At 40.4% G+C, this 27,289-nt stretch overlaps 1 protein-coding gene across 1 annotated transcript in view; it reads left to right on the top strand.

The window, feature by feature from the left end:
* Positions 1-27,289, top strand: part of lmf1 (lipase maturation factor 1) — a 711,060-nt gene that overhangs the window by 543,593 nt on the left and 140,178 nt on the right. The window lies entirely within an intron of this gene.

The following is a 27,289-nucleotide window of genomic DNA, read 5'->3' on the forward strand; positions in this document are numbered from 1 at the left end:
AAATTATCCACGACAAAGCAGACCACTTACCTAGACCACTCTGACATCACCTCCCTATCTAGATGGACAAGAGCAGCAGAGACTGTAGAGCATCACCACTTGCAGGGTTCCCTCCAAACTGCCCATTACTCTGATATGGAAGGTTCTTCGTTATTGCCGGATCTAAATCATGGCACATTCTCCATGAAAACGCCTTTCCCAGAAGGACTGCAGCAGTTCAAGAAGATGACTCACCACCAATTTCATAAGAGAAATTAAGGAATGGGTTTTGTTAGTAATGAGCCAAGAATGAGGGATTAGAGGGTGAAATTCCAATTTCTGTTCTGTTTACCCTGAAGCTAAGATGCATATCAAATTTAATTTGATGAAATGATAAGTGGTTTATTTCTATTCCTATTTGTCTTGTGGCTGTAGGTTTTTTTCTTACATTTATTTAGCCCTTTGGGAAATTTACATTAACTACAGGAAGATAGAAAACTCAAGCTACAATAGTATTGGGCAGTATTACGTACATAAAAGAACCTAGGAACAAGGGATTAGTGCAGGAAAGTGGTGCTGATTTGAAAGAACAGGCATGATCTTAGTGAATAGCAGAGAAGGCACAAGAAGCTGACTAGCCTGCTTCTGCTTCCATATGTTTTGTGTTCATCCAGTATTTTTCTGCGATCATTTTTGTGTGTGTGTGTGTGTATGATAAAGTGTATGTTAGGAATTTAAGGTTAGACACCTATTTATCTCTTGTGTGATTTTCTGAGCATTACCGGTAGTTTTCAGCAAGTATGAATTTACTACACTCTATGTCCAAGCTTCTGATATACAACATTTTGAACATCATTAGACCATTCTGAAACTTATCCACATGTTTTCCTATAGCAGTTTAATGGCTCTCACAGTAGGAATCCTGTAATTCATTTAAGTCAAACACTTCATTACTAAAACACTCATTAAAACACTGCAGTGTTACCAAATGCCTTGTTCTTAACTACTTGCTCTCATTTTTCCAATTGTTATAAAATCTAAAGCAAATTTTAGTGACTATAGTATATACTATGCACATGCATTTTAGAATCCTTTAATAAATACATAATTGACAAAGTTTGTGCAATATTTCAGTGCAATGAGTTCCTGCTAACAGCAGAACTTTATTTTGAAGCGCCGGCAGCGTTCATTTGCCTACTAAGCTACAGTTGCTAAATTGGGGCAGAGAGCAAATTAATATGACCACCCTCCCAGTCCAACACATAACATCCACCCTTACCAAATTTCTATAAGTGCCTGGGAATGGCAGACCTCGTGTTCACTCTCTGGAAAGAGAATGGAGCTTCATCATAAGATTATATCCTGAAACTTGAAAGACGATCCTTTCCAAGTGATTTATTCCTTGGCAGCATGACTGACAGTGTTCATTAGATCTCAGCCTCTTTTCTGATATCTGCTGCCCCTCCAATTATAATATCCAGCTATGATCAAGGGTATAAGAGAGGAAGCAAACAAACTGGATTCGACTCAACAACAGTTTTATTTAAATAGGACCTCATGACACTGAACAAAGGTAAAATCAAGCAAAAAATTCAAAGGTTTCAAAGGTACATTTAATGTCAGAGAAGTGTATACAATATACATCCTGAAATTCTTTTTCTTCGCAACTATCCATGGAAACAGAGGAGTGCCCCAAAGAATGAATGACAGTTAAGTGTTAGAACCCTAAAGCCCCTCCCAGCTCCCCCTCCCACAAATAAGCAGCAGCAGAGCAACGACCCCCCCCCCCCCACCAGCAAAAGAAAGCATCAGCGCTCCCCACCGAGCACTCAAGTGTGCAGCAAAGCATCAGTAAAGGCACAGACTTGCAGTACCCCAAAGACTACTCTTTCACCCGGTATTTTGAAAAAGAGCTGTTCCTGTTTCACAGCGAGAGGGGAGACATACCAAAACAACTGGCTGGTTTACGATGTTAAAAGTCTGTTGCGTCACTTTTTCCGAGCTCTGTGCCCAAAGAACTCAGGTCTCTGGGCACACAGCCAGCAGTTAGGTTGCTGCTTTCGATCTTCCGTGTACTCCCACAGCACACCAGTTTCCTGCAGAGGCATCGACCTCGAGTCCATCCACCTCCAGAGCCACAGAATCCGGGAACCCTGAAGGCAGTGTCCTGGGCATATCGAATAGCAGCAGTTGTGAGACCCCAAGAGCGTGTCCCATTCCCGCAAAGAACCGAAGTCAGCGTGTAACTGCAGGTCAGGGTCTTCAAAAGAACCCTGAAAGGGAGTACAAGAGATAGTAAAGATAGAAATAGAGCTGTTTCTGAAGATGGAAGCAAAGGAGTTGCCGTTAGGTGCCATCATCCTCCTAAATTACATAAAGTTTGGCCTGGAGTTGCACAGAAATTGAGGAAGAGATCATTGCTGAAAACAAGCAAGTCTGGAGGTTTGAAAACATTTTAGAAGAGGACTGGTTAAGAACTTAAGGGATTGAATGAAGTAGCCTAGGACCAAGTCAACTGAAAGCAAAGATGCCAGAAAAGGAGTGATTTAAAAAAAAATCAAGAGATTCAAGACAGCAGCAAAGAAACCCAAAGAATAATAGCAGCATGGTAACATAGCGGTTAGCACAATGCTATTACAGTACAGAGTTTAATTCCAGCACCATGTGAAAGGAATTTCTGTATGCCCTCCCTGTGGAATGCATGGGTTTTCCTCGGGTGCTCCAGTTTCCTCCCAAAATTCAAAGATGTACCGGGTAGGTTAATTGTTCATTGTAAATTGTCCCATGATTGGCTTAGGGTTAATCGAGATTGTTAGGGGGTTGCTGGGGTGGCATGGCTCGAAGGGCTGGCAGGGTCTACTCCTCGCTGTATTGCTAAGTAAATATTCCTGGGAATGGTAGAGATTGGGTGGGCAAGGGAGGTTAATAGAGGAACTTGGAGATAAGGACAAAGACTTTTAAATTAAGATGTTGTCTGAGTTGGAGCCATTGTTGTTTATCAAATGTAGGGTGCACAAGCTAAACCAGCTTTGGATGGGGTGTGAATGATTAGAGACTGTGGAGTATTAGAAGTATGTAAGTCCAGAGTCCACATTTACAAAAATGAAGAAGCAAGTTTGTTGGATTCAGCTTGGAACAACAGGGAGGCATCCAGAGAGGGTGGTACTGCAAAAGAAGTGTTTTTGTTTCTTTAATGAACTTGTGCAGCAGTTGGGTTACTGGAAGTTCTCTCGCTCACCTCGAGCTCTTTACTGGCTCCACTGCTTCCACTTCTGAGACTCCCCTGACAGACTATTGTAACGGCAAATCATGGAGTTAAACTATATCCTACTGTTCTGACAACACGTTGAAGCTGTGGTGCATTCACCACACTGTGTTCCTTCAACTGTTTTTGTTGATAGCTTTGCATAATAATTTATTGGTAATTAAAATATTGCTGAACTACTAGCTAAATGTTCAAAACCTTTGGGATATCAGTACATTAACCAGATTCTTACGGGTTGCTGTTAGTACTCAAAATACACCCTGAAGTGGCCTAGACGTAAGCTAATTAAAACAAGTTGTTTTGTTACTGTTTGTCATACATTATTAATTATTTTCTCCTGTGGAAATTTGTTAGTTGCCAGTTTGTAGCTAATTAAAAAATATATGTAAATGTCAAAATTAGAAGTCTGACTGAGGTATGTTTCAATTCAAGAACCAAAAGACATTTGAGAAAAAAAAGCTCATAAAATTATTCTGTTTTCTTTTTCCCATCTTCTTAAGGCATTATCTTTTGCCGTGATTAAAATTCCATTGGGCTGAACAGTAACTTTTGAACTCTACTCTAGCACTATATATAGAAAGAGCGAATTATATTTCATCCTTCTGTTTTTTTTGTTTCTCAGAATCTCATATATTCATATATCTCACGTTCTGCTGATCCCGTCTCTTATATCTTTTGCTCAACTCTCGTGCCGCCTTCTCACTCTACCCTCTTGCTTTCTACCCTTTTTCTTTCTTTCTTTCTTTCTTCTTTCTTTTTCTTTCTTTCTTTCTTTCTCTCTTTCTCTCTTTCTCTCTTTCTCTCTTTCTCTCTTTCTCTCTTTCTCTCTCTCTCTCTCTCTTTCTCTCTCTCTCTCTTTCTCTCTCTCTCTTTCTCCTCTCTCTCTCTCTTTCTCTCTCTCTCTCTCTCTCTCTTTCTCTCTCTCTCTCTTTCTCTCTCTCTCTTTCTCTCTCTCTCTCTTTCTCTCTCTTCTCTCTCTCTCTCTCTCTTTCTTTCTCTCTTTCTTTCTCTCTCTCTTTCTCTCTCTCTTTTCTCTCTCTCTTTCTTTCTTTCTTTCTCTCTTTCACATTTTCACTCTCTCAGCTGTGTTTATCAGATTTATGAACAGTCTTTGACCCATTAATAGTACCCTCATTATTCTTTCTTTGTACTATTTGTTTAATTTTACGCCTTGGCAATGTACTGCTGCCATAAGACAATGGATTTCTCATCATATAAGTCAGTGATAATAAATGTATTTCCAATTTCGTGCTTTTTTTTGCTCTTTACTGCCACACTTTTTTCTTTCCACCTTCATACTTCCTGCTTGTGTACTTTCTCTGTTTACTATCATACCTTCTCCTCATCTCTTACACACCTCTCTCTCCTCCACTGTGCTCCCACTATTTTTCTCTGCTCTCTCACTTTTTCCTACTCTCACTGTTCCTCTCTGTTCACCTGCTTTTTCTGTCTCATGCTTTCTTCCCGTCTCTTGCACACTTCTCTCTTGCTACCCTCTCACTTCCTTTTTTCAGCTGTTGTGTTATTTTTCCTCATGTTTTCTGGTATAAGTAAATGACTGACAAACCCATCGATCAGACAGACTGATCTGTTGTATGATGATGGCGATGAGATTAAGTGATCCGGAGACAAAAAAGTGTGGGTGGCAATCAACCATAAAACCAATGGCTTGTCCAGTTAAAGAATATGAAGGTATTCCTGCAGTCGTTAGAGACTGAAGGATTTCATTCCCAAAGCTAAGTTGCCCAATCAGCAGTTTTGTGAATTCTCTCTCGTCTGTAACCAAGCACCAGCAAACTTTTTAGAAGAAAACAAAGAGACATTGTGACTTATAGGATCACATTTAATGCTAAATCTGTTTTCTGTCAGATTGCAAAGTAGGCCCACTTAAACTTCTGCTCATCTTTGAACGAGGCATCATTGTGAATTACAAATTCTACTCAAAAGAAGCAAGGCTAAGGACAGTCTTTTTGCAGTGTCTAACAAGTGGCAGGGTTCCTCTAAAATTAGAGTAAGTACATTTTAAAGTATGGAACTTCAGCATGTAGCTAAAAAATCAGTGATGATTTATTACCATGTCAGCCCATAATCTGATTGTAACTTTGAAAATCTAAAAATCTGAAAATGCTGGTAATCTGAAATCAACACACAATATGCTGGGCAGAAAGCTCTGGGGGAACTAGTCCAGAAGAAGGGTTGTGACTCAGAACATTGACTATCCATTTCCTTCCATAGGTGCTGCCTGACCTGAGTTTCTTTTGCATTGCTCCGGAGTCCAGCATCTGGAGTCTCTTGTGTCTTCAGAAAGTTCCAGAAACACTCAGTAGGCCAGGTACACTGTGACCTACCTAGTGTTTCTAGTATCATCCATTCTCATTATTGTTATTTTGATTCTGTTACACTTATTGAGACTGAGTTGTTTGATGACCAAGATTAATAGATTTTGCTGTAATAATAAAAAAATGGACTGAGCCAAATAATTGAATCCCAGCTTATCTAACAATTTTAAAATATTCTAATTTAGTTCATACTTTGATTTATTTGACTGATCTCCTCTAGTACTCATGATATCTGACTCCCTCGCCCTCCACATCTCCCATCTTCCATCCTTCCTGATTCTCAGCCTTCCCCATTTGCTGTGTCTAGTTCCAGTTAAGTTCAGAGATGGAGGTGGCTACACAATGCAGGAGCAGAGGGATGTACTTGATGGGAGACTGTGCCTAGAAGCACACTAGAAGAAACAGAGGGATTCCAACTGCTTAGTGGCCTTTGGAAGATGCATTGCTATCTATGAAAGCAAAGATGAAGCAAATAACAAAGTGCAGATTTAAGCTAACAATATTTTTTGAGGTGTAAATTGGGTTTGAGAATCATCCTTTTCGCTGCTGACCCCTTGATGAGAGCTACCATGGGTTCTCCCAATTTCCCTTTCCTGAAGTCCACAATCAATTCCTGGGTCTTGCTGTAAGTTTGTTGTTGCAACCACTGCTCAGCTATCTCTCTCCTGTACATTTCCTTGTCACCATCTGAGACTCGGCCAACTACAGTTGTATCATAGGCAAATTTATTGATGGCGTTTAAGCTGTACCTAGCCATACAGTCACGAGAGTGGAGCGAGTCGAGTAGTGGGCTCAGCGTGTATCCTGGAGGTGCACCTGTGTTGATTGTCAGTAAGCAGGAGATGTTATTTCCAATTTGCACTGACTGTGGTCTCCTTAAGAGGAAGTCAAGGATCCAGTTGCAGAGGCCCAGGGTTTGAAGCTTGTCAGAGGAGATGATGGCGTTGAACATTGCGCAGTAATCATTAAATATCAGCCTGAAGGAGTGTTGTTGTTGTTCAGGTGGCCAAAGGCCAGGTAGAGAGCCAAAAAGATCATATCCACTGTAAACCTGTCGTGGCAGTTGGCAACTTGCAACAGGTTCAGACAAGAGTTAAGTCTAGCAAAATATATTATACAGAATTAGACATAGAGTTATATATAGAATTATACAAAATATTTTCTGTATCTTGTTATTAATGACTACAGCAAAAATGTTTTAAAAATTATTATTATTAGCTTGAACAATGGTTTTATGGGAGAGTTGTTGTAAAGTAGGATCTTCTGAAATCAGGTAATCCATAACCAAGGGAGCTCTTGCTTTAAATTATGGGAACCAGTCAACTTGATGCAATGAGTGTTGTAGATCACGAGACATAAAATATAAACTTGCAATAAAAAAGCAGTGAGAAGGTAGATTTCCTGAGGGATCACAGGGTCTTGCTGAGATCTCATTTGCAGAATTGTTCAGTTTTGATGTCTGCACATGAAAAATTACATAGTTCTTTGGAATCAGTGCAAAAGAAAATTTCCTAAAGATTGAAGGGATTATTCTATGAGGAAAGGATAAGTAAGATTGACTTGTTCTCCCTAGTTTAGAAGAGTGACAAGTGATTTCCTTGAGATATTCATGATTCTGAGAGGAATGGCCATGAAGAGGCTTTTTCCTTTAACTGATAAATACAAAGTTTGGGAGGCATAGCCTCTGGTTAAGGAGTCAGCCATATATGTATGAGATGAGGATTTCTTTTACATAGTATTGTAAATACTTCACATTTTTTACCTTAACAGCTGTGAATATTGAGACTGGTAGGTTTATGGCCATTAAGGGAATTGAATAGTAAAGTGATTGGAGGTAATAGTGGACAGCGAGATGAGCCATGATTCCATGGAATGATGGAGTGGGCTCATGGCTCTTTCTGTCCTACTGTTGCTGCTGTTATGCGCATTTTTATGGGTAGCACTGGACTCGGGCTATGGTTTGTCTGATCACAATTAACTGAAGCCTTCAATAACCTCAGCAATCAAGAAAGTGAGTACTTTGGTATTTAAAAAGCAAGCTATTTGGAATAGGTCTCTTTAACATATTTTCCAGAAGGGACAATGATAAAGCAACGTGTTTGTTAGCAACCTGGTGAAGGTTTTAGACTTCTTTGAAGCACTCTCTATCTGTCTATCTGTTAGTAAAGGTAATTTTTGTTCCATTTGTTTGAGTTTCATAACAAAATTGAGCTTAAAATTTAGGGCTACGCTACATTGCATCACTGAGGGAGTACTACAAAAACAGTGTTATATGTTGTGCTAAGTGGTATAACAAAATCCTATGCTTCAGTTTAATGTTAAATATTCCATTGTACCATTCTGAAGAAGTCATAACCCCAATTCCTGGCTAATGTATTCTTCAAATCATTGTTAGAGATACAGAGGAATGTTAGCAGTTTTTATGTTCATTGTTAATATGGATGTTGCTGACAGTTCAACCAATTCTTGCCCTTGAGAAGGTGATGGCAAGTTGCCTACTTCAAAAGCTGTATCCCTTCTAATGAATTAAATGTTTCAGGATTTAGACACAATGATGATGAAGGACTGATGATATATTTCCAAGTCAGGACAGTACATGATTTGGAAGGGAGGATGGGCTGTACATTGCGATGGAGTCACAAAGATTTTTGCTCCCTTACGTTGTGGGATGGATGTAAGATTTTAATAAATTCTAATAAAATTTATATAAGCCTTCTGCCCTTGTTCTTTGTACTTGGAGTAGTTTTGAGTTTTGGAGGTACTCTTTAGGCAGTAAATAGGCAGGCAAGAGTGTCACAAAGGCATGGGAATACGTAGTTGATTTATTGGCTGTAGTACAGAATATAAGAGGGAGATCATACAGCAATCCTGAAAGATATTAGTTAGTCCTTGGCTAGAACATAATATAGAATTCTAGTCGCCACACGCTACAGGAAGGGCATGATTTCACTGCAGAGGGTGCCAAGTACTTTTACAAAGATTTTGCCAAGTCCAGAGAACCATAGTTAAGAAGGGAGACTTTCTGGGTCTGGTTTTCTTTCTTTGGAGCGAGGGGGGCTGATGAAAGATTTAATTGATGTATATAAAATTATGAGAGACCAAAACAGGGTGAACACAAAGGACTTATTTTCTTTGGCAGAGACGCCAGTAACTGATGTAAATTTATGTAATTTTCTCAAGGAGTTTGGAAGTTATTTCATTCAATAAACAGTGGGAGTCTGGAACTCCTTACCTGAATGGGTGGCGGAGGCAGTACCTTCACCATATTTAAAAAAAAACACTTGGATGAGCTTTTGAAGAATCATGATGTGTAGCCCCTGGCTAATCATCTGGGAGATGGGTGAATTTAAAGTTCATTTTCATCTGACATGGACATAGTGGGTAAAGTAACTTCCTTTGTTCCCTTGGTTAAACTGGCCATTACTACAGTGCTGTTTTCAACACTTTATTACATGCACATTTTCTGCAGTGTTTCCAACATTACAACACTGGTGGCACTTTTAAAAGTACCTTCATTATCTGTGAAAAGTTTTGGGATGTTCTCCAGTGTGAAAGGTCTTTCTTCCTAATTTCTTTTTCAGCAAGTTAGATGGAATTGTCAAGCATACTTTATACATTGAATCTTCAATCTCGGTCACAAGCTGAGAACTGGCCATAACCTGCTGACAACAAGCTGAATTGAAATAATCTTTTCATGACTCTTGTTGTTAAAAATATATATTTTAATCATTAGTTCAGGAAACAGTGAATTTTTAGGGGACAGTTTAAGCAGCAGGAGGTAGACCGTGAGGGAATTGCATAGCTTCAGTGAATTTCGTAATTTGCTATTGTTTTTTCCCAGTGACTTGAATTTCAGTTCTTTGTACAACACCCTTAGTCATTTCAGCTGTGTTAGTGCACTCACTGAAGATCCATTACTTCCTGCTGGAGGCAGAATTTAAACACTGGTGAAATACTAGACTGCCAATGGTGCAACTGAATTAGTTGCAGGGTGAATAAAGCAAGAGAAACTCGAGCCTCCTCAAACATGTCTCTTGTTCTTCTGTGTGAACATATATTGTACTTGAAAGCAACAGAAAAGGTGGAGGCAAATGCCAGAAGATTGCATTAAAGTTTGGCTCTTCATGTGTGCCATTGCTGGAGGATGCATCACTGGCTGATGTTACATTAGATTTCTTCACCTAAGATACAGGATAGAAGTGATTCAACCTTTAAAACTGAAACCAGATCCAAGACTGGGAACTGCACCTGGGATACTTCAGCTGAAGAACCTTCTTATGTAAAACTGACATATACTGTACCTGCATAATTGTGGTTACGGACTCCAGGGAGAAAAAGAGGACAAACAAATGTCTTTGAAGTTAAAAACTAGAGTAATTAAACATTATGCATGTTGGGATATTTTATGGTGTGTTGGTTGATCATTGTTTATTCAGCCTTTATTTTGCCTTCAAGATCACTTTTCCTTATAACTTACGACACTAGTATTGTGCCTGTGAATTATGAAGGGGGTGGGGTGAAGCTGAGAGCCAGAAAGGTGATTTTCTCAGCTTCACCATTTTGCCAATCACCTTTCTGGCTCTCAGTTTCACCCCACCCCCTCCGGTCTTCTCCCATCATTTTGCATTTTCCCCTCCCCTTCCTACTTTCAAATCTCTTACTATCTTTCCTTTTAGTTAGTCCTGACGAAGGGTCTTGGCCCGAAATGTTGACAGCGCTTCTCCCTATAGATGCTGCCTGGCCTGCTGCATTCCACCAGCATTTTGTATGTGTTGCTTGAATTTCCAGCATCTGCAGATTTCCTCGTGTCAGTGTATATTGTTTACTTGGATTTTCAGAAGGCCTTTGACAAGGTGCTACACTTGAAGCTACTAAATAAGATAAGAGCCTATGCTAAGATATTAACATGGGAAGAAGATTTGCTGACTGGCAAAGACAAAGAGAGTGAATAAAAGGAATCTTTACTGGTTGGCTGCCAGTGACTAGTGTAGCTCTGCAGAGGCAGTATTGGGTCTGCTTCTTTTCAAGTTATATATTAAAAATGTGGGTGACAGAATTAATGGTTTGGTGGCCAAGTTTACAGATGATACAAAGATCAGTGGAAGGATATATGATGTTGAAAAGTCAGGGGGCTTGCAGAAAGACCTGAACAGATTAGTAGAAGGGGTAAACATGTGGCAGATGGAATACCGTATAGGATCATGCACGTTGGTAGAAGGAATAAAGGTGCAGGCTCTTTTCTAAACTGAGCAAATTCGGAAATCTAAAGTACAAGGGAACTTGGGAGGCAGAATGCAGGATACCCTAAAGGTTAGGTTAGCATTCATTTCAATTGGACTAGAATATGAAATCAGGTTTATAAGCTATGGCTTTATAAGACATTGGTCAGACCACATGTGGAGTACTGGGAGTAGTTCTGGGCCCCATATCTAAGAAGGGATGTGCTGGCATTGTAGAGGATCCAGAGGGGGTTTATGAGAATGAGTGGGTTGGGAATGAAAAGATTAGTGGATGAAGAATATTTGATGGCTCTGAGCCTGTACTAATTGGACTTTAGAAGAATGGGGGGGGGGTGGAATCTCATTAAAATCTACTGAATATTGAAAAGCCTAGATAGAATGGACATAGAGAGGATGTTTCCAAACATCAAACAGTGGGGAAAATCTAAGACTGGAGAGCACAGGCTCAGGATACAAGGATATCCTTTTAGAACAGAGATGAGAAGGAGTTTCTTTAGCCAGAGGTGAATATATGAAATTAACTGCCACAGACAGCTGTTGAGGCCAAGTCTTTGGGTACATTTAAAGTGGAGTAAATTAGTAAGGGTGTCAAAGATTCGGGGAGAAGGCCGGCAAATGGGGTTGAGAGGGAATATAAATCAGCCTTGATTGAATGGCAGAATTAATTTGATAGGTCAAAGAGCCTAATTCTGCTCTTATGTCTTGTGGTTTAACAACCAATAGCCAACATAGAGGTGATGGCTACTAATTATTTTTAATATTCCCTTCTTAATTTTAATTGAATGGGCAAGATCACAAAGTTATCTTATAGAAGGACGTAAACACATTAAGAAAGGTTTACTAGTGTGATACAGAGAATAGGCTGACTGTCTTGTGAGGAAAGGTTAGATGTCTAGATTTATATCTGTAGGAGTTTACTTGAAACATATAAGATCCTGAGAGATTGTGATAGGTTGATAGAAATATGCCTCAATTATTACAGAGTGCTGGTTAGTCTGTATCTGGGAATATTGTGTACCCCTCAGGATCTTGTGTTTCCTCTTGTAGGAGACTAGGACATGGGTGAGGCCATTTGGAACAGATGAATGGTTGATTTTTTTTGTCTCTCTTACGGAACCACAAGTATTGCAATGGCCTTCTTCAAAAGGCAGTGGAAGCATACTTCTAAGGTAGAGTAGAATTTGGGTTGGGAATGGGATGCTGCAGAGAGTGGTGTTTGGATCCTAGTTGTTCACAATCACTTTCTTTGAGGAGATTTGGTATACTTTATCCAAGTTTTCTGATGATGCTAAGCTAGGTGGCAATATGTTTTTGAGGGGGGTGCAGAGAAGCTTCAATGAGATATAGATGGTTTCTGGAATGGGCAAGGATATAGCAGCTATAATGATATACATTATTTGAGGCTACTGACTTTAGTAGCAAAAATGAAAGGTGGAGCATTTTTAAAAGGTGAGAGATTAAAAACTTCTGGTGTTTGGAGGAACCAGGTTGGTTCTCTACATGTATCATTAAATATGCAATTGTAGTAAGTAATTAGGAAAACATTGCTGGCCTTCATTGCGAGAGGATTTGAATATATAGAGCTCTTGTGAGTCTCTATTTAAAATACTGCGTCCAGTCTGACCTCCCGATCTGAGGAAGGTTATTTGAACACTAGAGGGAGTGCAGCAAAGGTTCTCCTGATTAATTCATGGAAAGGTAAGATTATCATACAAAAAGATTAAATAGTTTAGCTTTGCACTCATTTGAGGGATAAAAGGTACTCATTCAAATATACAGAATTCTAACAAATCTTATCGTACATGTGATGTAGACAAGCACCTCTCAGCATTTTGATGCACATTGAACCAATTATTATTTCTTATATCATGGTAAATGGAACTTACTGCTGATTCCAGACTTCTCAAAATACAGTGATACAAAGGATTCAGATAATTCATCCTCATTTATTTACAGCGAATTGTTGATTGATGTTTGAAATACAAAAAAAACAGAAAGCTCCTTAGTATACACTCCCAGTGTGTCTATGGATGTGTAGTAATAAAAGAGAGAATCATTCTATGATGAAGTAGTAATGCAATTGTTTCAGGCCTGTTTAGCATAACTGCTTGTACTTTGGTGAGGTATATACAATACCAACAAAATCTTACAGCTCTCATCATCACCCCTGGTAAATACTGAGCAGCTGGTAATGTGCTGGCTTAGGACTCACCCACTTCACCAGAAATGAGGCACACTTTCCTTTCACTCCAAGGTCTCAGTTAAATCTTGCCAGTTGGCTTTGTACTGATAATATGATGATGAGCCAGCTCTCTTCTGCATTGACTCTATCCAGGTGACACTGATGCTTTGGTAACTCAAATGTTGGAAATGGAAAAGAATGAATTTTGTTATGCAGTTCATTGCTGAACTCAAACTGTTAAGCAACATAAAACATCAGTCTGCATTTATTAAGCCAAATGTACTCTGGATGTTAGAGCAGAGAGACACCTTCCTTTTGAATTGATCCAAACCTATCTGGGTGTTGTACTTCCTTTCCCCAAAAATATCACATTCAGAGCATAATTATTAAAGTATCAGCTTGGTAGCTGCTATAAGCTTCCTAACCAGTTCAACATGGGGTATTGACTTCAAAGTACTTAGAAATACCACAGTTTCCATGAATATTGTGCTTGGCTCACTAAAAATCTTGACACCACACTGAACCACACCAATGCATTGAAATGGATCATAGTTGGTGCAGTTGCTTGTGGCATTCATAAGATCCTGGAAGAGACTGAGAGAAGAGACTTAACTGTTGGGCAGAAACTGTGGGTACCACTGGAAAAACTCAGACTCATACCTGCACTATTTCAGCACAGCAAACCCACCACCCCTCAACAATCCCCATTGGATATAACCTTAACAAAGGTTATATAATTTATATAATAGGCCATGCTGAATGAATATGGTTGCTTTGAATTGACACTGCAAAATGAACATCACAAACAGCTCTTCTGAGAATATACTGTCCACCAAACAACTCTAGCAATTTAATTGCAAGTACCAGTCTTTTCTACTGTCTAATGCGGTAGATGGAATTTACACGTTTGGTCTTGTGATGTTGCACAGAGATTTGTAGATTGATATTTGATGCTATGTGCTCTGTAACCAAATTTACCTCTCCATATGAGTCTAAGCAGTTGTTTACTGATTTCTGTAATTTTTATCACATGCCCTTCAGCTTGACACCCTCCCTGCACTCCATTAATATCTTCCAGCAGCAATCAGAAAGAGTTTAGTCTCTTTGTTACCTATTTCTATGAACAGTCAACCGCCTTATTTATTATTGAACAAGCAATAGGAATGGAAAATACTCACTTTAAATGTTACAATGTGAGACCTCCAGGATCTATTAAAACCAAAATAAGGGTAGAGATTTTAGTTCTTAATCTCTGACATTATCCATGACATCTGTGTTTACTGACATCATTGTTACAAGTGGTTGTGTCTTTAATCATTTTTCCCACTGACCCAACCATACTTCCTCTAGCTCTCTTCCTCTAGGATGTCCCTTCATATTCAGTAAAATGGAATTTCTTTTTATCATCTTCCCTATTTTGTCATGTGGCTCTGTCAAATTTTGCCTCCTGGTAAATATGTGAATCGTCTTTGAAAGTTTTCCTGGGTTAAAGGCACTATGCAAATGCAAGTTATTATTGAACAAGGTAAACAAATCCATTTATGCACCAGTCCAAGCAGTATTGACAGTCTGTATCAAGTGGTTGAAATGTATCTGTGTGTGTTCCAGAAACAAAATGATAAATATACTGGTTTGCCTGCTACAATAACTATCATTGACATTCACAGTCTAAAATGTTGCATCGTCCATTATGAAACAAATATTCATACAGATTTCTGTAACATTATCAGAATATATTGAGGCAGAGAAAACATCTATCAAAAGAAATGGTCTTTTATTTATAACTCAGCCCATGTATCTTGAAGCCTGAAAGTTCCAAACTTAAGTGAATTTGTTTGATTCTCTGAGAAGCAGGCACAATATTCTATATGATTCTGCTGTTCATAGGTCACAATATGGACACATACCCATAAAAGGGATGTTCTATACATTATATATGTAAGTACTATACTTTAATACTATACATTAAAATTTCCTGATTAATATTCATGATGCAGTCAAAATAAAGAGAAAAGAAAGCATTCCATACCCTCTGGGGACCCAGGAAACATTGTAGAACCATCATTTAATCCCTCTGCTCTCCACTCTGCTTTGAAGCACCTACACAATAATGGAATATATGTTAGCTGCTGTTTATCAATTACCACTCGGCAATCAACACTATTTCTCCTCAGTGTTGATCAACAAGCTACAAAACCTGGGCCTCTAATTCCGCTTGTAAACTGGATCCTCAGTTTCCTTATCAGGAATGTGTGCTTAGGCCTCTGATTTATTCTTGATACTAATGTCTGCATGCCTGTGTGGTTAACACAGCTAATCACCATTGTAACAATGAACTCAGGCTTGCGAACCCAGGCACGGAGTAAACTCGAGACTTGAAGGTAGAAAGTAACGATGAGGATTTATTTGAGGAACATAACTGAGGAAATACAAAAGACTCAGTGTGCCTTATTCGAGAGGGCTAGTCGCTACAGAATGTTAATTCACTTGGAACCCAAATTCAGGTCTCAGCGATGAACACTATTTGTAATGAACTTAAATAGCATATAGCATGGGAACCCCATGGGCATCAAAATCAAAGTGCAATAAACTAAGGAGCCTGCATTCAAAAAAAACAAGTGGCACAAAAAATGCAAGGGAAATTTAATGACTGAATCAGTCACTTCACAAGTTCTAGTTAAAATAAATCAGTGATGTTCAGGTGCGTTGGAGCGCCGAGGCCTGATGCTCTCTGTTCCCATGCTGGTCTGAAGAGTTCATGGCAGCCATGTAGAAATTTGCTGTAATCTCAGTGGCAATGACAAAGTAACTCCACAATCAGATTTCTGAACAATCCATGAACACTACTTCGGTATTCCGTTTTTCTGAATTATATATTTATTTTGTAAGCAAGAGATTTAAAAAGATTCAGGTCAGTGATAATAAACTGATTCTGATCCTAACATACAGTCCTGTGCAAAACTCTTAGACATATGTAAAAAAAAATTGTAGAGTGGAGAGGCTTTCGGAAATAATGGTAGATTGTTCCAAACATCTTGGAGAACTTGCCACAGTTCTTCTGCTGACTTTGGCTGCCTCAACGGTATTGAGATCAGGGCTCTATCGAGGCCATGCCATCTGAAACCATATATAAAAAAATCTAGAGTGTCCAAGACTTTTGCACAGTACTTTAATGCAAGAAGCACTGCAGCCAATTTATGTCTGCAGATATGATCACTAATGTATTTAATAAAGTTGGTTAAAGGAAGAAGTGTTGGTCAAAACACCAGGGAGGAATTCTACCAAAGTCTTGAATGACTGATTGAGAATGAAGAAATCCCTTCAAGGTTTTGCAGTTAAATGTTCAAAATGCCAAAGAGAAGTATTTGCCTATTTAGATGATTGGGTCTTATGTGCTTGTGTATTCAGCTATGGAAGGTACGAAGCTACTCAGCAATTGTGGGCACTGTATGTGTCAAGGTACCCACCAGTGGTGTTCCCTTGTGATCCTGTAGCTGATATCCCTGTCTTGGTTTAGATGCCAACATCTCAATTGAATTTATACATCTACAGAGGAGAAAACAAGCTCATTCTTAAAATTATTTCTGTTTTATTTTTCACACTTTATTTGTAAGTTGTATGTATTTTTAATAACATTAATTGTTTATTTCATTTTTAATAGTTTTTAGGAAGTGCCAGGGCCTGCTTGGTGCCCTCCCTGCAGTCAGCACCACCAGTTTTTTTCTTTGTTCACCTAAGACCGGACAAGCTGAAGCCCTGGACGGGCGTCTGGTGAGGCAGAGTAGCCTTGGGCAATGTAACCTAAGCCCCTGTCCTGGAATGCCTTGACAGCTTTTGATGCTGTGTTGACTCTGGAAGACTTTTTAAATGTCTATAATTGTCAGAAACATTTAAAAACTACTCGTGCGGATTTAAACAGTTAACAAAAAATATTTAAGAGCACCTTAGAACACCAACAGAGAATTAAAATAAAGCAAAGTGAGGAAAACATGGCTACACTTACCATTCACCACAGAGTTGGGGACCTCATTAAAATGAATAGAGTTATTGCTCAGACACCAACTGATTTGTTGTAAAGCCATGGGCCAGATGTGTGGCAAGCCCCTTTCCCCATTAAGTGTCCACTGCTGGGCTGGCAGGCGAGTCTAGTGCCTGTTTCACACACACTCTGCCATTTTGTAGCTGGGAGGCTGATGCCAGATAGCCAGAACTTGCAGTCTGCTTTGAATTCTGTTATGGGAAGAGTTCAAAGTGTATGTGTGTGAATATATATGTATATTTTTTTTAAATCAAAGCATATTTTTATTTAACTATTATACAACTATGGGATTCACTTTCTTTGCAGGCATTCACAATAAATACAAGTGTGTTGCCTTTATGGCATTTGTTTAGTTTATAATATTTTCGCTTAGTAATTCATTTGTTAGCATTTTTTAGTTAAAGTTAGGATTGTTTAAAGTAAATTCGTTGTCTGTGATATATCGCGGCATGCGATGACGTCACATCCGGTTTCGCCGCGTCTTGTGGGAAAATACCGGTTTGGAGAAACGGGAAGGAGGGGGATCACATGTGCAAGATCAGCGCAAGAAAAGTTGTCTTTCTACGCATTAGAAACATAGTGAAGCAACACCGTAAGTTCATGAGATAATCGATATGTTGAATTAAAATGTTAACGCTGATTCTGTTAAAAGTAATGACGGTTGATAAGGTTTATGTTTTCGTTAGTCAAAGAGTTGCGGATAGTTTGTGTTGAAGTGTATTTAAAGCAGTCAATGGCGTCGGTAGATTCTGACTATATGCTGCATTTTAATGTAATGTAGTTGTAGTTTACTTTTGCAAGTATTTACGATGTAAATGTGATATCAAGAAGGAAACAAATACTGTACAAATCTTGTATTGTTTTATCAACAGTTTTCACCATACGTTAATGTGGAAGAGTGAACAGTAAACGGTTAATCTTACTGCGATCCTGTTTTCATTGACTACGGTTTACCTCGGTGTTTAGTTCAGCATTCTCTTACACCTGAGCGAGAACACTACAACAAGAAACACAATAGAATCAATGAAAGACTACCTCCAACATGACAGACAAATGTTCAATGTGCAAAATACAACAAATTGTACAGATACGTATATAAAGGAGAATAATAATAACAAATGAGCAACAAATAGAGAATACAAGATGAAGAGTCCTTGAAAGTGAGGCCATAGGTTGTGGGAAAAGTTCAGTGATGAGTGAAGTGAAGTTGTGTGTGGTTATTCCCTCTGGTTCAAGAGGCTGATGGTTGAAGGGTAATAACTTTCTGAACCTGGTGGTGAAGAGTACTGAGGCTCCTGTACCACATTTTTGATGGTGGCAGAGAGAAGAGAGCATGGCCTGGATGGCGGGAGTCCTTGATAATGGATGCAATGGTGTTCTGTTTAGATATGTTCAATGGGAGGGATTGTTTTACCCATGATAGACTGGGCTTTATCCACTACTTTTTGTAGGCCTATCCATTGAAGAGCATTGGTGTTTCCATACCAGTTTGTGATGCAACCAGTCGATATATTCTCAACCACACTGCTATAGAAGTTTGTTAAGGTCTTAGATTCGGCATGTCATCCTTCGCAACCTTCTAAGAAAGTAGAGGCACAACTGTGCTTTCTTCAAATTGTGCTTAAGTGCTGGATCCAGGACAGATCCTCTGAAATAATAACACCAGGGAGCAAGCATAAAAAGCATTGAGCTCATCTGGGAGTGAAACCTTGTTGTCACCTACATCACATGGTTTTACATTGTAGGAGGTGATAGTATTTAAGTTCTGCCACAACTGTTGAGCATCCATCAGTGATTCAAGTTTGGTCTAGAATTGCCAATTCACACATGAAATGGCTTTCTGGTGATCGTTCCTGGACCTCTTGTATTTTACTTGGTCACCAGACCTGTATGCCACTGATCAGGCCTTCAGCAGATTGTGGATCTCATGGTTCATCCAGGGCTTCTGGTTGGGGAAGATACTGAATGATATTAGAAACATAGAAAACCTACAGCACAATACAGGCCCTTCGGCCCACAAAGCTGTGCCAAATATGACCTTACTTTAGAAATTACCTAGGGTTACCCATAGCCCTCTATTTTTCTAATCTTCATGTACCTATCTAGGAGTTTCTTGAAAGACCCTATCGTATCCGCCTTCACCACCGTCGCTGGCAGCCCATTCCACACACTCACCACTCTCTGCATAAAAAAAAACTTACCCCTGACATCTCCTCTGTACCTACTTACAAGCAGATTAAAATTGTGCCCTCTTGTGCTAGCCATTTCAGCCTCTGACTATCCATACAATCAATGCCTCTCATCTTATACACCTCTATCAGGTCACCTCTCATCTTCCGTCACTCCAAGGAAAACCGAGTTCACTCAACCTATTCTCGTAAGGCATGCTCCCCAATCCAGGCAATATCCTTGTAAATTTCCTCTGCACCCTTTCAATGGTTTCCACATCCTTCCTGTAGTGAGGTGACCAGAACCGAGCACAGTACTCCAAGTGGGGTCTGACCAGGCTCCTATATAGCTGTAACATTACCTCTCGGCTCTTAAATTCAGTTCCACGATTCATGAAGGCCAGTGCACTGTATTCTTTCTTGACCACAGAGTCAACCTGCACAGCAGCTTTAAGTGTTCTATAGACTCGGACCCCAGGATCTCTCTGATCCTCCGTGCTGCCAAGAGTCTTATCATTAATACTATATTCTGCCATCATATTTAACCTCCCAAAATGAATCACCTCACACATGTCTGGGTTGAACTCCATCTGCCCTTTCTCAGCCCAGTTTTGCATCCTATCAATGTCCCGCTGTAACCTCTGACAGCCCTCCACACTATCCATAACACCCCCAACCTTTGTGTCATCAGCAAATTTACTAACTCATCCTTCCACTTCCTCATCCAGGTCATTTATAAAAATCACGAAGAATAGGGGTCCCAGAACAGATCCCTGAGGCACACCACTAGTCACCAACCTCCCATGCAGAATATGACCTGTCTATAGCCACTCTTAGCCTTCTGTAGGCAAGCCAGTTCTGGATCCAAAAAGTAATGTCCCGTTGGATCCCATGTCTCTTTTCTTTCTCAATAAGCCTTTCATGGGGTACCTTGTCAAATGCCTTGCTGAAATCTATATATATTACATCTACTACTCTATCTTCATCAATGTATTTAGTCACATCCTCAAAGAATTTAATCAGGCTTGTAAGGCATGACCTGCCTTTGACAAAGAAAGCCATGCTGACTATTCCTAATCAGATTATGCCTCTCCAAATGTTTATAAATCCTGCCTCTCAATTTACCAACCACTGAAGTAAGACTCACTGGTCTATAATTTCTTGGGCTATCTCTACTCCCTTTCTTGAATAAGGGAACAACATCTGCAACCCTCCAATCCTCTGGAACCTCTTCTGTGCCCATTGATGATGCAAAAGTCATTGTCAGAAGCTCAGCAATCTCCTCTCTCGCCTCCCACAGTAACCAGGGGTACATCTCGTCCAGTCCCGGTGTCTTAGCCAACTTGATGCTTTCCAAAAGCTCCAGCACATCCTCATTCTTAATATCTATGAGCTCAAGCTTTTCAGTCCACTGTAAGTCATCCCTACAATCATCAAGATCCTTTTCTGTAGTGAATATTGAAGCAAAGTACTCGTTAAGTACCTCTGCTATCTTCTCCGGTTCCCTACACACTTTTCCACTGTTAGACTTGATTGGTCCTATTCTGTCACGTCTTATCCTCTTGCTCTTCACAGACTTGTAGAATGCCTTGGGGTTTTCCTTAATTCTGTCTGCCGAGGATTTCTCATGGCCCCTTTCTGGCTCTCCTAATTTCATTCTTAAGCTCCTTCCTACTTGCCTTATTTAGATCTCTGTCATTACCTAGTTTTTTGAACCTTTCGTAAGCTCTTTCTTCCTGACTAGATTTACAACAGCCTTTGTACAGCACGGTTCCTGTACCCTACTGTCCTTTCCCTGTCTCATTGGAATTCCACGCAAATATCCCCTGAACATTTGCCACATTTCTTCCATACATTTCCATACATGTACTCAATTTATGCTTCCAAATTGCTGCCTGATAGCCTCATATTTCCCCTTACTCCAATTAAATGCTTTCCTAGTTTGTCTGTTCCTATCCCTCTCCAATGCTATGTTAAAGGAGATAAAATTGTGATCACTATCTTCAAAATGCTCTCCCACTGAGAGATCTGACACATGACCAGTTTCATTTCCCAATACCCATCAAGTATAGCCTCTCCTCTTGTAGGCTTATCTACATATTGTACCAAGAAACCTTCCTGACCACACCTAACAAACTCTACCCTATCTAAACCCCTCACTCTAGGGAGATGCCAATTGATATTTGGGGAATTAAAATCTTACACCATGACAACCCTGTTGTTATTGTTATGATCCCAGCCCCCTCCTTTGTGAGAATCGCAAGAGCCCTAGTGAAGGGGGGGGGGGGGGGGTCAATGACCCAAGAGAAGAGAGAGACGTGCTGAATACTGCGTTCCACCGGGATGCAGAATAAGGCGACATTGACTATTGTCTCATGGAGACCACGTGTAAAGCCCTCGGGCAAAGTGGGCTGGTTGAGAGAGAGATTGACACCTGCAACCTGATTGACACCTGCGATCCCGTGAGGAAGTATAAAGGAGGGTCTGGGGGGGAACGACCCCTTTAGACGCACCAAGGAGACACGATAGCGATCCCGTTGTAGCGGGAAGCCCTTTTGAAGGAAGCCACGTGCGTTAGATTCCGAATCGGGAGTCTGTGGCTGGAATCACGGAAAACCGCTTTTAACTAACAACAGGGAAGCCTGCTCCCCTGATTCCACGGCTTTGCTTCGTAAGGACCCGGGCAAGAGTTCCTTTTCTCACCAATCTCTCTCTCTCTCTCTCTCCAACACGGGAAACCCAGCAGTTCCCAAAAGGCTGAAGCCTTCAGACTTCTGAATGACTTTTATATTTCCAAATGGACAATATATTATCCCCTAGACAACGATAGAGCTTATTTCTGATTGATTATTACTATACCTGCGCTTTAGATTGAGTATTGAGGACGTATGTTATCTAAATGTTTGTATTAACCTTACTTTTGTGCCCCTTTATAAATAAAAACGTTTAAAAATGGTACCATCAGACTTCAGCGGACCTCTCTATCTTTGCTGGTAAGTGATCCAGTTGCGGGATACGTGACATTATTATTACACCTTTCCAGAATCTCTTTCCCTATCTGCTGCTTGATGTCCCTGTTACTATTGGGTGGTCTATAAAAACACCCAGTAGAGTTATTAACCCCTTCCTGTTTCTAACTACCACCCACAGAGACTGCATGGACAATCCCTCCATGACTTCCTCCTTTTCTATAGCTGTGACACTATCTCTGATCATTAGTGCCATGCCCCCATCTCTTTTGCCTCCCTCCCTGTCCTTTCAGAAACATCTAAAGCCTGGCACTTGAAGTAACCATTCCTGCCCCTGAGCCATTCAAGTCTCTGTAATGGCCACAACATCATAGCTTCAAGTACTGATCCATGCTCTAAGTTCATCTGCTTTGCTCATAATACTCCTTGCATTAAAATAGACACATTTCAACTATCAGTCTGAGCGCGCCATTTCTCTATCACCTGCCTATCCTTCCTCTCGCACTGTCTCCAAACTTTCTCTATTTGTGAGCCAACCGCCTCTTCCTCCATCTCTTCAGTTTAGTTCCCATCCCCCAGCAATCCTAGCTTAAACTCTCCCCAACAGCCTTAGCAAACGTTCCTGCCATGATATTGGTCCCCCTGGGATTCCAGTGCAACTCATCCTTTTTGTACAGGTCATTCCTGCCCCAAAAGAGGTCCCAATGATCCAGAAATCTGAATCCCTGCCCCCTGCTCCAATCCCTCAGCCAAACATTTATCTTCTACCTCACTCTATTCCTATACTCACTGTCATGTTGCACAGGCAGTAATCCCGAGATTACTACCTTTGTCATCCTGCTTCTCGACTTTCTTCCTAACTCCCTGTAGTCTGTTTTCAGGACCTCCTCCCTTTTCCTGCCTATATTGTTGGTACCAATATGTACCATGATCTCTGGCTGTTCACCTTCCCACTTCAGGATATTGTGGACGCGATCAGAAATATCCCGGACCCTGGCACCTGGGAGGCAAACTACCATCCGTGCTTCTTCCCTGCATCCACAGAATCGCCTGTCTGACCCCCTAACTATAGAGTCCCCTATCACTGCTGTCCTCCTCTTCCTTTCCCTACCCTTCTGAGCCACAGGGCCAGACTCTGTGCCAGAGGCATGGCCACTGTTGCTTTCCCCAGGTAGGCCGTACCCCCCCAACAGTACTCAAATAGAAGTACTTATTATTAAGGGGTACAGTCACAGGGGAACTCTCTAGCATCTGATTCTTGCCCTTCCCTGTCCCGACTGTTACCCACTTATCTGTCTCCTGAGGACCTGGTGTGACTACCTGCCTATAGCTCCTGTCTATCACCTCTTCACTCTCCCTGACTAGACGAAGGTCATCAAGCGGCATCTCCAGTTCCCTAGCATGTTCCCTAAGGAGCTGCTGCTCGATGAACTTGGCACAGATGTGGCCATCCGGGAGGCTGGGAGTCTCCTGGACTTCCCACATCTGACACCAGGCACAGAATACTGGCCTCACACACATATTTCCTGTCTGTATTCTACACAGTCAACCTACCTGGCCTCGACCCATTAATGTCGAAGCCCCATTGAGCCAAAGCCCTCCTGCTCTGTCTCCCTCTACTCGAATGCTCACTCTGTAAAGCTGTCTTCTTTTAAATTTTTCTCGCTGTTCTACCTGGCTGACGTCTACACGCTTGAGCAGTCATGCCCCGATCAAACCGCTAGAGAAATATTGTGAGGACACACTCATCTATGACTGTTTTTATAAATTCCATGACAACTGAGGCGTATTGTTCAGATCCTCCAATGAGTCCTTGAACATGGCCCAGTCCACCAACTTGAAGCAATCCTTTGCCTCCCTCGAGCATTTCTTTGTTGTCCTTATTTCTGAAGCTTTGCTCTGGCCTCTACCTATATGCTAGTAGGAGGAGGCCAGCTAAGTGATCAGACTCCTGAAATGTCATCTTGACATGGAACAGGAAGCGTTCCTAATCGTAGTACAGCAGTGGTCGAGTGTATTGAGGCCTCTGGTGCTACAGGTGATATGTTGATGATAAATGGGCAGAGACTTCTACCGACAAGCCTGACTGATCTCCAACAGTGATTTGAAAGGGATTGGGGTAGGCTGTTTCTTGTTTGCTGATGGGGGCACTCAATAGATCGAGTGCTTGCTCAACATCAGTCTTTGCTAGTATGTAAACTACAGTCAGGATGATGGAGGAGAACTCTCTTAGCAAACAGAACGGTCAGCACTTAATCATTAGATGTTCCATGTTGAGGCAAACAAGAACGTGACAAGACTGCTGCATTTGAGCACCACAAAGAATTTTGCCATAAAATATTGACTCCATTTTTTACCTTCTTCAAATCAGCATTCTGGTCTATCTCATGTACCAAGACATCCCCAGGTCTTACCAATATATCTGGTGTGTCTGGAGTAAGCCATGTCTCCATGAATCAGAGAATGTAGCAATTCCTCATTTCTTTCTGATACAGCAATCTTACCCTTAGGTCTTCAGTTTTGTTCTTCAGTGACTATACATTTGTTAATAAAATGCTGGGTAGAGAAAGTTTCATGCCCCTTTGTTTTAGCCTGGCTTGAGTCCTCCCCTCCTCCCTTTCTTTTGGCTGTGGCAATTAACCTGTGTTCACTTAAACAATGCCTGAGAGTTAAGTCATTGAGTCATTCAGAAGATTGTGAAATCGTTAGTTTGTAAAGACGGTTCAAAAGAATGTTACTTAATGGGAAATTGCACGTTGCAGAAAGTGTAGTTCAAGAGAGGTATATTTAGAAGTTTTATAAGCTGCTTGTAGCACGCCACCATAGTTCACCAGCGCCATCTTGGTGCAGAGATATCCAGGACAGATGAATGATTAAACAACACACACAAGTTGCTAGATGAAGCTTGAAGTAAATTTATTATCAAAGCATGTATACCATATATAACTTTGAGCTTCATCTTCTTGCAGGCACTCACAAAATAAAAAAATAGAATGGAATCCTTGAAAAACGACACATAACAAAGACTGTAAACATCCACTCAGTATGTCAGGTGAGGGTGAGGGAAATAAAAGGTCAATGATGTGGGCTGAGATGCTTCATCAGGACTAGAAAGGAAGGCATCTTTCTGCCTTCTTTTGATCCTACAGTAAAAGTTCCTGTTTTTTGATCGGCTGGATAAAATATGGAAACATCTAAATATATTATATTCAAACCAGCTATGTCCATAACAACCACTTGCTCCACAGATGACACACAAGGGGTTCTGTAGGATGTGACTTTTGCAGAATTTACTCAGCATTAGACTACATTACACTGTGCCTTTCTACAATTTTAATGGTGGTATTAGAAGGATACACTCCCTCTCCTTAAAATCAATGTACTGCTTAACTAACAAAATGGACTTACTAGACAACCTTATCAAAGAAGATATACAAAGAAGAATATAGCTCCTTTCTTGACCTTAGGATGTTCCATACCAGTTTATTGCCAATAAAGCATCTTTGGAGTTTAGTCATTCTTGTAAAATAAGAGCAATTGTACAACTTACAGCTCACTAATAGCATTTAACATTAATTACTGTGATTTTGGCACTCTTAAAAATACTAGTTAATTATAAGAAAGAAATTTTAGTCTTTGGGTCCTCCACTATTGAAACACGGTGCCTTTACATAGTAACATTGACTGTCAGAAGCTTAATTAAAATAAAAATTTGACACCTAATCAATGAAGGGTTGGTCTTGGTCACAAAGGTAGAGGTTAAAGAAGAATAGAGTGCTACAAACAGCAGGTTTTTTAGGGAAGAGTTTCTAGAGCAGAGGTGGCAAACCTTTGAGAGTGTGTTCAAATTGGTGATTGGATAATCTTCTAAAAAAATCTCTTGCATGCCATGAGTTTGGAGAACAGGAAACAAGCAGAAGTAGACTATTTTGCCTTTCAAACCTTCCCTAGCATTCAATATGTTCGTGGCTGATCTGCCCAGATTCATCCTGTATTTTGTAGCAGATCCCGATGCCCTTTATTTCCTTGATGTTTCAAAAATTTAATTTTTCCTCTTTAAACACCCAAGGATCTGATTTCCTCAACAGTCAAGGGTAGAAAATTCCATAGATTCACCATCTTCTGCAAGATAAAATTCCTATAAACTTTAGTATTAATTGACTATCCTTGACTCTTGTAACTATGCACCTACGTTTGAGACTTCCCCACTTATGAAAACATGTTGACATCTATCCTGTTGTGTCCCCTAACAATCTTGCATGTTTCAATAAGATCATCCTCTATTTTCTAAGTGCCAAAGAATAAAGATCTCTCAAAAGCAGAGGTGGAGGAGTATGCCTCATGATCAACTCTTCTTGGTGCACAAACATATCAGTGCTGTCCCAGTTCTGCTCACCAGACCTGGAATATCTAGCAGTAAAGTGCCTTCCTTTTCTCGTCCCACAGGATTTCTCTGGGGTCATTTTGGTAGCAGTTTATATTCCACTTCAGGCCAATGTCAAGCAAGCTTTAGATGATCTGACCAATGGGATCAAAATACACGAAACAGCGTACCCTAATGCCTTCACCATCGTTTTGGAAGATTTTAACAAGGCCAGTCTGAAAAAATCACTAAGCAATTACCATCAACAGATCACTTGCAATACCAGAGGAAACAACACACTGGACCATTGTTACACCACCATCAAGAATGCCTACCGTGCTATTCCACGCTCTCACTTCAGGAAGTCAGATCACCTGGCTGTACTTCTACTCCCTGAGTATAGGCAGAGACTGAAGTCTGCAGCACCAGTAGTGAGGACCAAGAAGGTATGGACAAGGGAAGCACAGGAGCACCTACAGGACTGCTTTAAATCGGTGGACTGGACTTTATTCAGGGATTCATCTTTGGACCTGGATGAGTATGCAGCAGTTGTACCAACTTCATTAAAACCTGTGTGGATGAGTGTGTGCCCACAAAGACTTATTATACATTCCCAAACCAAAAGGTATGGATGAACCAGGAGATACAAAATTTGCTGAAGGCTAGATCTGTGGCATTCAAGTCTGGTGACCCAGGCATGTACCAGAAAACCAGGTATGATTTGCGGAGGGCTATTTCAAGGGCG

The sequence above is a fragment of the Hemitrygon akajei genome, chromosome 11 (genome assembly GCF_048418815.1).
Source record: "Hemitrygon akajei chromosome 11, sHemAka1.3, whole genome shotgun sequence".
NCBI lineage: Eukaryota > Metazoa > Chordata > Chondrichthyes > Myliobatiformes > Dasyatidae > Hemitrygon > Hemitrygon akajei.